Source organism: Rhinatrema bivittatum, chromosome 9 (genome assembly GCF_901001135.1).
Source record: "Rhinatrema bivittatum chromosome 9, aRhiBiv1.1, whole genome shotgun sequence".
Taxonomy (NCBI): domain Eukaryota; kingdom Metazoa; phylum Chordata; class Amphibia; order Gymnophiona; family Rhinatrematidae; genus Rhinatrema; species Rhinatrema bivittatum.
The window spans coordinates 53,219,015-53,235,680 of NC_042623.1; the positions used below are offsets into that span (position 1 = coordinate 53,219,015).

The 16,666-nt window shown below is 47.3% G+C and overlaps 1 protein-coding gene across 2 annotated transcripts in view; it reads left to right on the forward strand.

Moving 5' to 3' along the window:
• Positions 1–4,486: 4,486 nt before the first annotated feature.
• The window catches only part of PIK3CG (phosphatidylinositol-4,5-bisphosphate 3-kinase catalytic subunit gamma), a 138,051-nt gene continuing 125,871 nt past the window's right edge, over positions 4,487–16,666 (forward strand). The window contains exon 1 of one of the 2 annotated variants that reach the window (XM_029616445.1): positions 4,487–4,816. The gene's annotated coding sequence lies outside the window, so the exon portion shown is untranslated. The remainder of the gene's footprint in view (positions 4,817–16,666) is intronic. The other variant, XM_029616448.1, reaches the window with a different exon arrangement.

The following is a 16,666-nucleotide window of genomic DNA, read 5'->3' on the forward strand; positions in this document are numbered from 1 at the left end:
ACAAGTACTGGCAAGTATTCAAACACTAAGTAGATCCCATGCTACTAATGATAGTAATAGCAGTGGCTATTCCCTAAGTCAACTTGATTATTAGCAATTAATGGACTTCTCCTCCAAGAACTTATCCAAACCTTTATTAAACCCAGCTACACTAACCACATCCTCTGGCAGCAAATTCCAGACCTTAATTATACACTTGGTGAAAAATAATTTTCTCTGATTAGTTTTAAATGTGTTACTTGCTAACTTCATGGAGTGGCCCCTAGCCTTTCTATTATCTGAAAGAGTAAATAACCGATTCACATTTACCCATTCTAGACGTCTCATGATTTTAAAGACCTCTATCATATCCCCCCCTCGGACGTCTCTTCTCCAAGCTGAAGAGCCCTAACCTCTTTAGACTTTCCTCATAGGGAACATAAGAACATGCCATACTGGGTCAGACCAAGGGCCCATCAAGCATCCTGTTTCCAACAGTGGCCAATCCAGGCCATAAGAACCTGTTCCATCCCCTTTATCATTTTGGTTGGGGACCCATAGGTCCTTACCTATCTTCTCTCTACCTTGTCCATCTATATCTTTGTTGAGATGCGGTGACCAGAATTGTACACAGTACTCAAGGTGCGGTCTCATCATCATTTTATTCACCATTCCCTTACTAATAATTTCTAACATTCTGTTTGGTTTTTTTGACTGCAGCAGCACACTGACCTGACGATTTCAATGTATTATCAATATGACGCCTGGATCTTTTTCCTGGATGCTAGCTTCTAATATGGACCTTAACATCATATAACTACAGCATGGGTTATTTTTCCCTATATGCATCACCTTGCACTTGTCCACATTAAATTTCATCTGCCATTTGGATGCCCAGTCTTCCAGTCTCACAAGGTCCTCCTGCAATTTATGACAATCTACTTGTGATTTAACTATTCTGAATAATTTTGCATCATCTGCAAATTTGATTACCTCACTTGTACTCCTTTCTAAATCATTTATAAATATATTGAAAAGCACTGGTCCAAGTACAGATCCCTGAGGCACTCCACTGTTTACCGTTTCCACTGAGAAAATTGACCATTTAATCCTGCTGTTTCCTGTCTTTTAACCAGTTTGCAATCCACGAAAAGACATCACCTCCTATCCTATGACTTTTTAGTTTTCTTAGAAGCCTCTCATGAAGGACTTAATCAAATACCTTCTGAAAATCCAAATACACTATATCAATTGGTTCACCTTTATCCACATGTTTATTAATCCCTTCAAATAAATGAAGCAGATTTGTGAGGCAAGACTCCCTTGGGTAAAACCATGCTGACTGTGTTCCATTAAACCATGTATTTCTATATGCTCTGTGATTTTGATCTTTAGAATAGTTTCCACTATTTTTCCCGGCACTGAAGTCAAGCTCACTGGTCTATAATTTCCTGGATCATCTCTGGAGCCCTTTTTAAATATTGGGGTTGTTGCATCGGAGGTGGACCCTTGGGCAGAGGTGGGGTTGACGCAACCTGTAGGTAAGGACCTATGGGTCCCCACCATCAGCAGGCAGAGTGGGCTGATAGGCAGAGGCTGCTGGAGCTTCACCTATACCAGCCCTCGTTCCCTGCGGGCTGAGCCTTTGGGCTCCAGGGTCGGCAGGACTTAGGTGGGCCTCTGTATGTAGTTGCAGTAGGAGTTGGTTCAGCTCAGAGACAGCAGGTGAGAGATGGTACATTCTTACTGTGGACTAGGTAATGTCCTGGAAACTCGGTACCAAGGGAACGAAGGCTCGAGCAAAAGCAGGCCGAACCCTGAAGAAACCACGTCCAGGGAGTAAGCTGAAGAGGCATCCAATAGTAGGCTTGAATCAGGGCTGATGGCAATCTGAAGGCAGTGGCAAACAAGGCTGAGGTCTGATCACGGAAATAGTCCAGAGCGTAGTCAAGCAAGACAGAGGTCTGATCACGGAGATGGTCTAAAGGGTAGTCAGGCAAAGCGGAGTTCTGGATCTGGAGATAGGCAATGTGTAGTCAGAACAAGGTCTGGGTCTGGAGATAAGCAATAGTGAAGTCAGGCGAAGCAGAGGTCAGGGTCTGGAGATAGACAGTAGCATAGTCGGACGAAGCAGAGGTCTGGATCTGGAGATAGGCAGTAGCGTAGTTAGGCGAAGCAGAGTCTGGGTCTGGAGATAAGTAGTAGCGTAGTCAGGTGAAGCAGAGTCAAAGTCTGTGTAGTCAATCCGAAGCATAAAGCAGGGTAGGAACAAAGAGCAGGAACCAGGAACAATGAGGAACAGGAACGCAGGGATGAAGCGAATCTCTAGGAAGCAACGAGTACTCAACCAGCGAGGAGACCTGTTGCAAAGGCAATGCTAGGGGCCATGGTTAGGTTCCTGCCGTGGTCCCTACTTAAGAATCAAGGATGCTCGCGCACCTAGTGAAGGGTGCGGTGCGAGTAGCAACGTCTCTCCGCGGGCCACGCGGAGAGGCCCAACGAGAATTGGAAGCAGGACCGGGAATGCCGGGGACTGTGGCAGAGCTGGAGGCACCGGGAGAGACCCAAGGACGAAGCTGACAGCCCACCGCCACCAGCGAGAAGGAACCAGAGGCTGTAGTCACTGTAGAAAGGTGAGGGGGCCGTGCTGTGGGTCTGCCGTGGATGGCACGCGTAACAGGGGTTACATTGGCCACCCTTTAGTCTTCAGATACAATGGATGATATTAATGGTAGGTTACAAATGTAATTAATAGATCTGAAATTTCATTTTTTAGTTCCTTCAGAACCCTGAGGTGCATACCATCCAGTCCAGTAGATCTGCTATTCTTTAGTTTGTCTATCTGGCCTACTACATCTTCCAGGTTCGCAATGATTTGGCTCAGTTCATCTGACTCATCACCCGTGAAAACCATCTCCGGAACTGGTATCTCCCCAACATCCTTATTAGTAAACACAGAAGCAAATAATTCATTTAGTCTTTCTGCAATGGCCTTATCTTCCCTAAGAGCCCCTTTAACCCCTCTGTCATCTAACGATCCAGCCGACTCCCTCACAGGTTTCTTACTTTGAATATATTTAGAAAAGATTTTATTATGAGTTTTTGCCTCTAGGGCCAACTTCATTTCAAATTCTCTCTTAGCCTGCCTTATCAATGTTTCACACTTAACTTGACAATGCTTATGCTTTTTCCTCTTTTCTTCAGATGGATCCTTCTTCCAATTTATGAAGGATGTTTTTTTGTCTAAAATAGCTTCTTTCACCTCATCTTTTAACCATGCCGGTAATTGTTTTGCCTTCCTTTTACCTTTTTTAATGTATGGAATACATCTGGACTGCGCTTCTAAGATTGTATTTTTAAACAATGTCCATGCCTGTTGTACAATTTTAACCTACCGCTGATGCAAAGTTCATAATGTACTCATGGTGCTGGTGCCAGCCAACCCCTAATTTTAAAAGAAAATAATTGCAGTAAATTTTCCCTTGAAAAACACTCCATGTGGTTTAAAAATGACTTTGGTAGTGCTTTATCCCCATTGGCATAATTATATCTGAGGAATATGGTTTCTGAGTGTGCAAGGTTTTTGTGTTCATTTTGTTTCATTATGGCAGGAGTTTTCATTTTCTTTTCTTGTTTTGTTTCACTTATTATTTTAGTGGAGGATATTTTCCAAAACCGTGCACTCAAAATTGACCGCCAGCCCCATCCCCCCCCACACACCAAAAAAATGTGCACCAACTTTTAAACCTCTTCTTGGTCCTGTTCTTACTTTATTCATAGGTCCAAATGGGGTAGAAATGATCCCCGGTTAATGCCATTTTGAAATACAGGGCAAGAGTGACTGGGGATCACTTCTGACCCATGGATGAGGTAAAAAAAATGGGTGGGGGGCTAGAATGGGGGCAGGCCTAGGAGGGTCATTTTTTTAAGTTATTGGTGTGGGGTGTGAGGTTTGGGTTTTTTTGGTAATTGAATCAGGCTGCTTTAATTGTAAAACAAGATGAAAAATAAACTAAATTACATTAATTCTTCTTGCATTTTGTTTTAAAAATGAAATTAAATAGGAAATTTCATTGAGATTTCCTATTTCATTTTAAATGAAAGCATATCCTGGCTGAGAACAGCATATCACTAGCTATAGGAATGCTACAGACAGTATCTGCATTCCACTTATCTGAAGCTTCCTTCTCCACTACACCCCTCCTAAGATAGGATGCCTTAATTTTAATATTTCAAAACTGTACAATACAAAGCTGTATAGTCCTGGAAGTGGAGGGGAATAGGAAAAGAAATGCTTATCTTTTTTGCAAAGCAGATGAAACCTTAGCATCAAATAGCATATGCACAGCACTACATCTGATTTTCAAACGCTTTAAATTAATGAGAACAAACTAAGTAGAAGGCGGTTTCAGAGAGCTTTTTAGAAATGAAATAAAAAGCAGAAGGGAGGGATCTTCATGATTTTTTGTTTGTTTTAACGGTGACTGGAACTATACAGCAGTTTATAGCGCTGCTTTAAGCAGATATCGGCACTTCTCCCTCCTTTTTGCCACCTAGGAGTGGGCTGTTCGATACTTTCCATGCAAAGGAGAGTCCGCTGCCTGCGCGTGAGCACTGTGGCTGGCAAAGGGGGGATTGCAGGTAGGAGCTGGCTCTGAAGGAGAAGCAGCAGCAGCAGGGGTCGGAAGTCGGCGGAGGCCAGACCTCCGTCGCGCCAGCTGCGTGCAGCGCTCGGCGCGTGCTGCTCCCAGCGTTGCACCGGCGGCTTTCGCGCCTCCTCCTGCGTAGGAAAGGAGCGTCCCGCCCTGCCTTCCCCACAACTTCTGGCGCCGGACCGGTGGGTCATTTTGTTGGTTCCTTTTATCTTTAATCTCGGTAATTGCAGTAGGCCACCACTCTGAAGCAAAAAAAAAAAAGTCAACGTTTGAAAGAGTACATGCTAGAAAGAGACACCAGCAACTTTGAGTAGCACAGTTCATGAAATGTTATTTTTCCGATTTTGTAATTTCATATCCCTTTCTTTATATAATGCTTCAGCCGCGGGAGGTGGTGTTTCCTGGAGAGAAATCGGTTAATAATTATTTGCGTTATTAGCAATGCCCCAGTTCTTTGTTTCTTTGCTGTTCGAGAACTAAGAAACTAGCTTGTTTGGGTATCGTGAAGTAGTTCTGAACCGTGCAGTGCTTTATGGTAAAATAAAACCCCAGTGTAAGAAGTTTAAGAGACGTGCTTTTCTATGACGGGGAAGAGAATCCTAACCCAAGGTTGATACCTGCAGGCTGATTAGGGGCCCACGTGTGTGGGCTACCTCATGCCTCTGAACCCGAGGACTGGCACTGACTTTGGCCGGATGAGAAGCAGTTAAAATGGAGGGGTGGGGTCACAGGTCGCTATGAGCCAAGACTCTTGGCATCACATAGCCGCAGTATTGACTGGTAGGCCAAAAAGGAGCAGGAGGAAAGTACCAGACCACTCTTCTGTACCCCTCCCCGAAAAACAGGTTATGGGTCAAGTACTTTATGCTTTAAGACAATGCATGTATAACACCGTGTCAGGGGTGACCAACTCCAGGCCTCAAGAGTCACAATCAGGCCAGGTTTTCTGAATATCCACAATGAATATGCATGAGATAGTTACATGCACTGCCTCTATTGTATGCAAATCTGTCTCATGCATATTCATTGTGGGTATCCTGAAAACAGGCCTATTTGTGGCTCATGAGGACACCCCTGCATTAAACCAACATTTTTTTAGTCTAGGTGTGCGGAAAGTTTACAGGACCAAGGTATTTAATGTGCTTAATAGAAAATAGAATAGCTGGGGTTTAGTGCTTTTTCATGGACATGATTGTAATCCTTCTAAAGAAATTGCAAAGCTCAGCAATGTGCATTAAGCACTAGCACCTTTTCCTGCTGTGAGTCAGCCACCAGAGCCGGATTAAGGCGACATGCACCCATAGGCAGGGGTGTTAGCCTCTTCCTTTCCTTGCGGTGATGAGGATGATCCCTCCTGCCAAAATCCCCTGCCCCCCCCATGCTTCACTTCCAAGTCGGTCCCTAAAGAAGAAGAAAAAGCAGTATGGGGCCTTCAGCAGCCCTTGCACACTGAAGGATCCTGTGATGCTCCGCCCATTGCATGGCCTTTCATGGTAACTAGAAGCTCATGTAGGACTGGTGAGGCACAGCAGGATCCATCAGCGCTTGAGGGCTATGGAAGGCCCTGCATTGCATTTTCATCATCTTTTGGTGCCACTGGAGGAGAAAAGCGGCTACAGGCTCCATTTAGGCATGGCAGCAGCAGCATCAGCAACACTTGGTGCCGGAGGCAGTTGCCTATCCCTAAATCCAGGCCTGAGCCAGACCATACCTGAGATTTCAATATTTCCCTCCACTCCCTGGCTAAATTTTGTCCAGAGAGCTCACTGCACACAAAATTTACCAGGGTGAAAAAAAAATAAGGCAGTGCTAGGGTTGTTCTCAGGGCATTATTTCACTTTGGGCAGCGCAGAATATCAGTGCTGCCCAGGCAAAGTTAGTTGGCTAGTTGGGTAAACCTGGATGGATAAATACCTATCCTAAAGTTATCTGAATATCTTTACACAGATAACTTTATCTATATAACTTTGTGGGCATATTCAGTGAAATACTTAATCTGGTTAAAGATATCTGGGAAACTTTACCCGGATAACTTTCCTGTTTGTTGGCTTGCTCAGTGCTTATGGACTGCTTTACAGTTAGTGGACATCAGTAAGAATGGATTGCTAATGCCAGTTGGTGATGCATTGTTATTTGTTTATCTTTTAAAGGAACTCCATTAATTATGAGATGCATTAGGGTCCTTAAGGTGCTGCCATTGACTGAGAAAATATTGACCAAAAAACCTAGTTGTCCATATTCAGTGCATTAGTCCAGCTAAGTTTGTATTACGCTCTCCTCCTCCAGAGGGGAGGAGTTAGCAATCTGTTATCGCTCACCCCGCCAGGAGGGCAGAGTTGGCAATCTATTCTGCTTTTCTCCTGAAAGGGGGAGGAGTTAGCAATCTGCCATAATCTGCTCCTCCAGAGGGGAGGAGTTAGCTATCTGTAGTACTTACCCCGCCAGGAGGGCAGAATTAGTAATCTGGTAGCGAACTGCTGTTAGATGCTCCTGTAAGGAAGGAGATAGTAATCTGTTATGGATCAACTCCCCAGAAAAAGGAGTTGGCAATCTTTTCAATGATACTCTTCCGAGGCGAGAAGCTAACAATAGGTATATTGTACTTCGCTACTGAGATAGCAATCTATCATGCCTCTGCTACGGAGTAGTAATCTGTTATATATAGGCTGCTGGCAAGTCCCATAGAAAGAGAAGGTAGCTATCTATATAATACTTCCGTTAGCGGTGTTAGTGGTCGGTAGTGGTTGGCTCCCACAGAGTGATAATAATGTAAGGAATGACCACTTGGAGGAAATGGTGAATCCCTGGGCCAATGGCAGATGACAGCGCTCCCAGGAGGAGATCCTGAGAGGAACCACCAGCTAGGCTAGAATATGAAATAAACACAAATAGTTCTTTATTAGACTGGAAGCAGGACCACCAGAGGTGGCAGTAGTGAGTCGATGTGTTCGGCAGGGCTGAAGTCCCTCTTTTACTGGAATATAATCTCTGGGTCGCTGAGCTGTAGAGAGAGACTAGAAGTAGTGAGTAGACAGGGTATACTGGATACAAGATGGTACACTCATAATAGTAGATATCTGCAATGGTCTCTGTGCAACAGAGAGTCTTCAATATATTTAGGAACAGGAGCCGTAGGCGAGCACTGGTTCCCACAAACAGTCTGTAATAAGAACTCACAATAGCTGTTTCCCTGTATGTACCAGGATCATTCCAGACTGTGGGTTATGTTCCCTGTCCAGCAGATGGAGTTAGAACCAAAAATTCCCAGGGGAGGACCTATATAGCCATGCCTCCCTCGCCTCAATCCTCAGTATAGTTCTAACTCCAGCAGATTGAGCAGGGGACACGGTGGTCCCCAGCACTTTTCTAGTTTTATTTTCTCTTTGAGGAATCAATTAAATAATATTAGATAAAGGTTTTCTTCTAAGGGATAGGTTCTGTAGTGTTCTGACAGGACCACTCCGTTCAAAGAGAGACACTGTTTTCCAGTCAGGAACTTGCTGACAGGCTGTGTTTTTTTGCCTGTCACTTTATTTCTCTCTTCCTATCTCTTTGTTTTTTCCTCTTCCTTGCCTGGCTAGAGTGTGGTAAGTGTTATTTTTATTTCATTTACAGTCGTTGGTAGGAACAGGAATTTGTGAGGGGTGAAAGTCTGTAGTGCAGACCGCTCCCCCTAGCCCCGGAGTTTTCCTTTTCCCCTCCTCCCTTTCAGGGAGTGATTGGAGTTCCCGCCCTGCAGCTCTGCGACGACCCATTCCCCAGAGCTGCTCACAGTCGGGACGGCGTTTTTCCCCGACGGTCTCTTGGGGACGGTGAGGGATCCGGAGGCCGAAGAGTTTTATTAATTCGCCGCTTCAGTTGTTGCCGCGCGCCGCAGCCGCCCCTCCCTCCCGCCGCGATGCAGAAATCGCCGAACGGCTCCGGAGCTCGGCACGGGCTTCAGCAGACCTCAGAGGGATTTTCTTCAGCTTTTCCTGAGGGGGAGTATGGCTTACCTGATAGGCAGCTTGGAGGAGAGTCGGACCGCGCTGGCAGGAAGCGGCATGCCCCGTTTCCCCTCAGCGCGGGAACGGCGGCCATTTTCTCAGCTGACTCGGAGGCAGCTCTCTCTGAGGAGGACGTCGACGCTCCTCTCCAGGTTTCCTCTAACAGTATGGAGTTTCGGAGCGCAACGGACCAGGGCAGGCAAGGGGACGACGTCTCGGGGGGCCCCCTCATCAGCACTTCCCGCTTTTTCGCCAGAATTCATTGTTTTAATGCACAAGGCATTTTTACAGAGCAGGGATCCGAATCTTGGAATTTGGGGTCCCCCTCCCCCCAAACTGGCCTGCTTGACACAGCTTTCGACGGCAGACCCTCCCTTAGGGAGGGTTTCTTTGCCCACAGGGGGTGCGGGGTCCACTCAGCCCCCCCCCCCCCCGTGGTTCCTATACTGCTGCAACAACCGTCGGGGGATCCATGGCAAGATCCAGATGCGGATGATCCCTCCCTGGCGGCCCAGGTAGAAGGTGACGACCTGAGGGTCCTCCGTATTTTTCAAGCAGCGGAATTGGATGATCTCATCCCCCACATCCTCCAGGAAATGGACATTGACCCTCCTCCGGATCCTGTGGCTCAGGATCCGAAGATTAAGAAAGGGGATCCTCTCCTAGCGGACTTACGACCTCTAGCGAAAGCTTTTCCCATGCATCACAACATCTTGCAATTGATTTCAAGGGAGTGGGATACTCCTGAGGCCAATCTTCGAGTCGGTCGAGCCATGGAAAAGTTATACCCTCTCCCCACTGATTTCTTGGAGATTCTTAAGGTCCCTGCTGTTGATTCAGCGGTATCCGCGGTCACGAAACATACTACCATCCCGGTCACGGGCGGGACGGCGTTGAAGGATGTCCAGGATCGCAAACTCGAGGTTTACCTCAAGCGTATCTTCGAAGTCTCAGCGTTGGGGATGAGGGCTGCTATCTGCAGTTCCCTAGCACAGCGAGCAGCTCTGCATTGGGTACAACAGCTTCTCACTTCCCAATCTTTGCCACAGGCAGAGACTATTCAGGCTGATAGACTTGAAGCGGTGGTTGCCTATGGAGCTGATGCTTTTTATGATCTGTTGAGGGTCCTCGCTTGTTCCATGGTGGCGGCGGTGTCCGCTCGTCGTCTTTTGTGGCTACGCAGCTGGGCGGCAGATGCTTCGTCTAAGACGCGCCTGAGTTCCCTTCCTTTCAAGGGTAGGTGCCTCTTTGGGGAAGATTTGGATCAGATCATCAAATCTCTTAATGAGAATGCGGTGCACAAGCTACCAGAAGATCGTACACGTTCTTCTAGATCTTTTTATTCCTCCAGAAATAGGTACCGGAATCAACGGAGGTCGCATCCTACTAGACAGCAGACACCTCGGGCTCCTTCTACACGATCACACACCTGGAACTGGTCCTTTCGAGGGCGCCGCCACGGTAAGGATACTCAAGGGGCAGGTCCTTCCTCGAAGGCTTCACAATGATGCCAGAAGGACCCAAGAGGGGATCCCCCACCTGGGGGGTCGCCTTACTCTCTTTTACAAGGAGTGGGCCCAAATTACGTCGGATCAATGGGTGCTGGACATCTTAAGACAAGGCTACGTATTAGACTTTGTACACGAACCCCGAGATCGTTTTCTGTTTTCTCCTTGTGGTTCCCGTCTCAAACAATTAGCAGTCCGACAGACTCTCGATCGTCTGCTACAGCTGGGGGCGATAGTACCGGTAGCGGCCTCCGAACTGGGAAAAAGTCATTATTCAATCTACTTCGTGGTTCCCAAGAAAGAGGGCACTTTTCGACCTATCCTGGATCTCAAGACGGTCAACAAGTGTCTCAGAGTTCCTCGTTTCCGTATGGAAACGCTCCGTTCAGTGTTAGCAGCCGTGCATCCGGGAGAATTCTTGGCCTCTTTGGACCTTACAGAGGCATCCCTTCACATCCCGATCCATCACCATCATCAGTGCTTCTTATGCTTCAAGATCTTGGGACAGCATTTTCAGTTTCGTGCTCTCCCTTTTGGTCTGGCGACGGCTCCGCGTGTCTTCACCAAGATCATGGTAGTGGTGGCGGCGGCACTCCGCAAGGAGGGTATCCTTGTACATCCCTATCTAGACGACTGGCTCATTCGGGCGAAGTCGAGGACGCAGGGTTACCGTGCTGTAGACAGGGTAGTACAGCTTCTTCAGTCTCTGGGATGGATCGTCAATTTCTCAAAGAGCAAACTGATACCGTCCCAATCGCTGGATTTTCTGGGAGCACACTTCGACACCAGCCAAGCCAAGGTATTTCTGCACCCGGACAGAGCTCGGGCTCTGCGTGCTCAGGTAACACGGTTCATGGCACTAGTTGCTCCCACGGCGTGGGATTATCTCCAGGTACTGGGAACCATGGCCTCAACAATCGATTTGGTTCCGAGGGCCTACGCTTATCTCAGGCCTCTCCAGAGGTCTCTGCTTTCACGATGGAACCCAGTGTCGAGAGATTTTCAAGCAGTACTGCCCATCCCGGATGTTGTCTTGCTCAGCTTACAGTGGTGGCTGGACCCTCAACAATTAGCTCAGGGAGTGTCTCTACAGAACCCGGATTGGGTGGTCGTCACCACGGATGCCAGTCTCACCGGCTGGGGGGCGGTCGGTCAGGACAGGTCTCTCCAAGGCCGATGGACGATGGAACAGTCCACTTGGCCCATCAGTCGGCTGGAGACCAGAGCAGTCTGTCTAGCGCTGCAGGGGTTCTACCCACTGGTACGCAGTCGAGCGGTTCGGATTCTTTCGGACAATGCAACCACAGTGGCGTACATCAATCGCCAGGGGGGCACCAGAAGCCATCTAGTCTCGTTGGAGACCGACGAGTTGATGACATGGGCGGAGCTACACTTACAGCGGCTAGCGGCTTCGCACATAGCGGGCGTGGACAACGTACAGGCAGATTTTCTCAGTCGACAACACCTGGATCCCGGAGAGTGGGAACTCTCGGAGGACGCAATGCAAAGGATAGTACAGCGTTGGGGGAGACCCCATGTGGATCTAATGGCAACCGCGACAAATGCAAAGGCCGCCCGGTTCTTCAGCCGCAGGCGAGAGCGCGGCGCGGAAGGAGTCGACGCGCTGGTTCTTCCCTGGCCTCGACAGTGTCTCCTGTATGTCTTTCCTCCTTGGCCTCTAGTGGGCAAGGTTATCCGACGGATAGAGACGCATCAAGGTCCGGTGATCCTAGTTGCACCAGAGTGGCCTCGTTGACCATGGTTTGCAGATCTTCTCAATCTGGCAGTAGACGGCCCTCTTCGGCTCAGTCATCTGCCACGTCTTCTTCGCCAAGGACCAATATTTTTCAAGGAGGCAGATCGCTTCTGTCTTGCGGCTTGGCTTTTGAGAGGCGTCAATTGAGACGGCGCGGATATCCAGAATCTGTCATCTCCACGCTCCTGAAAGCTAGGAAGACATCCACGTCGGTTACTTATGTCAGAGTATGGAAGGTTTTTGAGGAATGGTGCGAGTCAAAATCGATTCTACCAACGCAGGCCTTGGTGACACATGTGCTTTCCTTCCTACAGGCTGGTCTGGATTTGGGCCTTGCCTATAATTCTCTTCGTGTGCAGGTGGCGGCGTTGGGAGCCTTCCTACGTACTAATGACAGGGAGCTCCTGGCCTCACATCCAGATATCCTACGTTTTCTAAAGGGGGTAAAACACTTGAAGCCTCCAATTAGACCACCTTGTCCTTCTTGAAATCTCAATTTGGTACTCCGGGCTCCATGTGCACCGCCTTTTGAGCCTCTGACTTCGGCCACACTCAAGGATGTCACCCTTAAGACCATCTTTCCTGGTGGCGATCAGCTCAGCACGTCGGATCTCTAAACTACAAGCTCTATCATGTAGGGAGCCATACCTTCGTTTCATGCCAGGGGGAGTATCCCTGCGGACAGTTCCATCTTTTCTGCCGAAGGTGGTCTCGACTTTCCATCTCAACCAATCGATAGAGCTTCCGTCATTTTTATCCTCTGATTCTTCTGACCTGCGTCGGTTGGATGTCCGACGTTCTTTGATACATTATTTGGAGGTCACTAATGAATTTCGACTCTCTGATCATTTGTTTGTCCTTTGGTCGGGACCCAGGAAGGGTTGCATGGCATCCAAACAATCAATCGCTCGCTGGCTGAAAGGAGCGATTATAGCCGCATACATCGGAGTGGGTAAGTCTCCACCTTTAGCTGTTAAGGCGCATTCTCTCCGCGCTCAAGCGACGTCGTGGGCGGAAAGTTCTGCAGTTTCTTCTCAGGAAATCTGTAGGGCGGCCACATGGAAGTCTCTCCACACTTTCGCAAGACATTATCGTCTAGACATTCGCGCGCCGTCTCACGGTCAGCTTGGAGACAGGGTCATACGGGCAGGGCTGTCCGCGACACACCCATGATGGGGAAGCTTTGGTACATCCCACAGTCTGGAATGATCCTGGTACGTACAGGGAAAAGAAAATTATTCCTTACCTGCTAATTTTCGTTCCTGTAGTACCATGGATCATTCCAGACCCCTCCCTGGTTTTGGGGGTTCTTTGTGGGCCATCCCTGCTTTCCTGTCTTCACAATATTTTCACTCTGTATCTCTAGTTATTGCGAGCTGTGTCTTTGAACACAGTGCTGTTTGCAAGTTCTCAGTTACAGTTTTTTGAGTACAAGTTAGTTGCTGTCACTTACAGCTGTTATTTTTTCTCTATATTTTTGAGATTAATTGATTCCTCTGGTTCTGACTCTTCTCGTCTTGGCTTTGCTAGTCCAGTTACTGAGGATTGAGGCGAGGGAGGCGTGGCTATATAGGTCCTCCCCTGGGAATTTTTGGTTCTAACTCCATTTGCTGGACAGGGAACATAACCCACAGTCTGGAATGATCCATGGTAATACAGGAACGAAAATTAGCAGGTAAGGAATAATTTTCTTATATGGAATGGCTTCTAGAGTAGAAGAGAGTCTGTAAAGGATTCTAGGAACATGGGCCCTCATGGAGCGAGTACTGGTTCCTATCTGCAATCTTGCCAATAGAACTCTCGATCTCCGTACCTGCGATAACGTCTTGGACGGAAGGGAGTCTTCAGAGCTATAGGAATGTAGGCCCTCGTGGAGCGAGTACAGATTCCTATCTACAATAGAATTCACTGTGTTCACGTCTGCGATCGCTTCCAGGCAATGAGGAGTCTTCTGAGTATTCAGGGACATAGGCCCTCGAGGAGCGAGTACCGGATCCCGTCTTGGCAATCTGAAATCAAGAAGAGAGAGCAGAGCCCCCATGGAGCGGGTACTCCTGGTAAGTTTGAAAAGGCCGAGCAGTAGAGAAGGATTCCCCTAGCTGACGCGGATCGTTATTGCAAGTATCGTGGACTGCCGAAGCAAGTCCTGTTGGAGTTCCTTGCTAACTCGTTAGAGGTTAGCAAACAAAGACCTTTTAAAGTGGAAATGGATCACGTCACTACGCCCCCGAGGTACGCACCCTTGCTGGTACAAAGTCTGGAGCACACGCCCTTACGTCATCAGGAACATGGCGGAACCGTAGCGTCTAGTCAGCCCGGGGACACCGGGACCAAGAGGCAGGGAGAAGCCGCGGCTGCATCTGTCAGAGCCGAAGAGTCACTCCCAAGGTAGAGAGGGTGGAGCGAGGGGCAAGAAAAGGCACGAACGCAACAGTTTGGCACTTAGCTGAACAAATGCCAGAATTTAAAAATCGTGCCAGTCTGTCTGCCCCTGACATAGCCAGATAAATCACTGAGGTTTTGGAATAATGCAATTACCCCATCCATTATTTGTGGGAAAATCAGCTCTTTTAAAGAACAAAAAAACAATGATATATTTGAATACTCTGCCAGGGAAGGACCCTCGGTTACTGGATAATTTCAGTAAAGAAATGTTTCAAAGCTCCATGCTTAATGCATGGATCTCTGCACACTAATTCTACATGGTTCAATAGTAACATGATTATATACTGAAACTCATACCATTTCTTCCACCCAGTGACAGTGGAATTGCATACCCTCAGCTATTCTTAGATGCGGAAGAGCATATATGCCATCTTCTTCGATCCATCTATGAGGCGTTTGGTACCAAGGCAAGCACCTTGACAGCATCCATTGGGGCATGCGGAATGATTTGGTTTAGAGCCGGTAGCTTATGCGATGATGTCCACAACAAGTTAGCAGAGGTGATCATCTTTTCAGAGAAAAGCTCAGGAAAACAGTTGCTCAAATTAAGGAACAGCATGTGGTAGTCCAGTCTCTACTTATGGGACAGCAGTCTTCTGTAAAGCGCACTTACTACTCTTTTAGAAGACTGTATTTCCAGAGATGCCCCTTCTAGGAATTCCAACGATACCATATGTCTTCTCTACTTATGCCACAGTAACAACATCTGACTCGCGCTCAACATCGTGAGCACCGTCAACCAAAAACAATGCAACAAATCCAGCAAAAGTCTGGATCAAATTCTTGACCATCTTTCAAACCCAGCAATGCTCCTCTCTGGTAGGGGGTAGAATCCAGCAATACCTGGAAGAGTGCTGCTAAAGATCATTGAGCTGTCAAAATTGTGGCGTTTGGATACCACTTGCATGTCTCTTGGTTTCCCATGTATCTTGCTCAGTCTTCAGTCCAGATCCGTCTCACTGATTGCAACTCTGCCTGAAACTGGAGCCTCTCCTCGAACAGTAGGCAATAGAACCTGTTCCTCCTGATCACCATGGCCAGGGGTTCTACTCCTGCTACTTCCTTATCCCCAAGAAATCTGGGAGATTAAGATCCATCCAAGATTTAAGACATCTGAGCAAGCATATACTCTGGAAGAAATTAAAAATGAATTCCCTCCTTAAATTCAACTCTTCATCCAGAAGGGGGAGTAGATCTTGGATCTAAGGGATGTTTACGCTCCTATATCCATCCATCACTAGCATTACCTGTGTTTTAAGGTGGATTCTCACTGTCCATATAGAGTACTCTCTTTTGGCTTCTCAGTAACAGCAAGAGTCTTCACCAAGTGCCTGGTTGTAATAGCAGTGCATCTGTGGCATCAGGACATTAGATTTTTCCCTTACATGGACGACCTGCTTGTGATGGCAAACTCTGAGGAAGGTGTGCTAACCTCCCTGCAAAAGTCAGAACAACTGGTACAAATACTAGGATTCCTAGTGAATGTCAAGAAATCAACTCTGATTCCCTTCCAGAAAATCAAATTCATTGGAGTGTAGATAGATTCTCCACAGGAGAGAGCTTTTCTCCTGTCAGATCAGGCTCGTACCCTCAGAAAACTTGTGTACAAACTGCTGACTATGAATCTGTCAACAGCAGAGACGTTCTAGTTGATCTGGGCCAGATGGTGGCAGTGATTCATGTGGTTTCATTAATCACCTTCACATATGGCTCCTGCAGTGGGGTCTCCACCCTCAATGGGACTAGCTCTGTCAATCCTTGCAACCAAAGTGAGAATTTCATAGCAAATTAAATTATCTGCGCTGGTGGCTAGATCCCTACATCCTTCGAGAGCACTTCCCCACCAATTAACGTTGTTGATGATGCCTACACAATAGGTTGGGGTGCCCACACGGGATTCTCTTAAATGTGGTGATTCATAGAAAGGCATTTTAAATCAACCTTCTAGAATTGAGATATGCTCCAACAACATTCACTCGCTTTCTTCAGGGGAAGAGCATTCTCGTTCAAATTGACAACCAAGTAGCCATGGTGTGTGTGAACAAGGAAGGTGGCACAGGGTCATGGACTCTTTGCTGCTAAGTGATAAAGATATTTGAATGGGCATACAAATCTTAAGCTGTCTTGCAAGTAGGGATGTGAATCGTTTATCTGACGATTGAAAATATCGGACGATATTTTCAATCTCGTCAGATATCGGGGGGGGTCCCCAATAGCGATAGAAACCCCACGATTAATTTCATGGGTTCTCTTATCGTTATGGGGGCAGGAAGAAAGGGCACTTACAAAAACACAGCCTGACCCTTTAAAATTAGTTCTTTAGTATCCCCCCCAAAA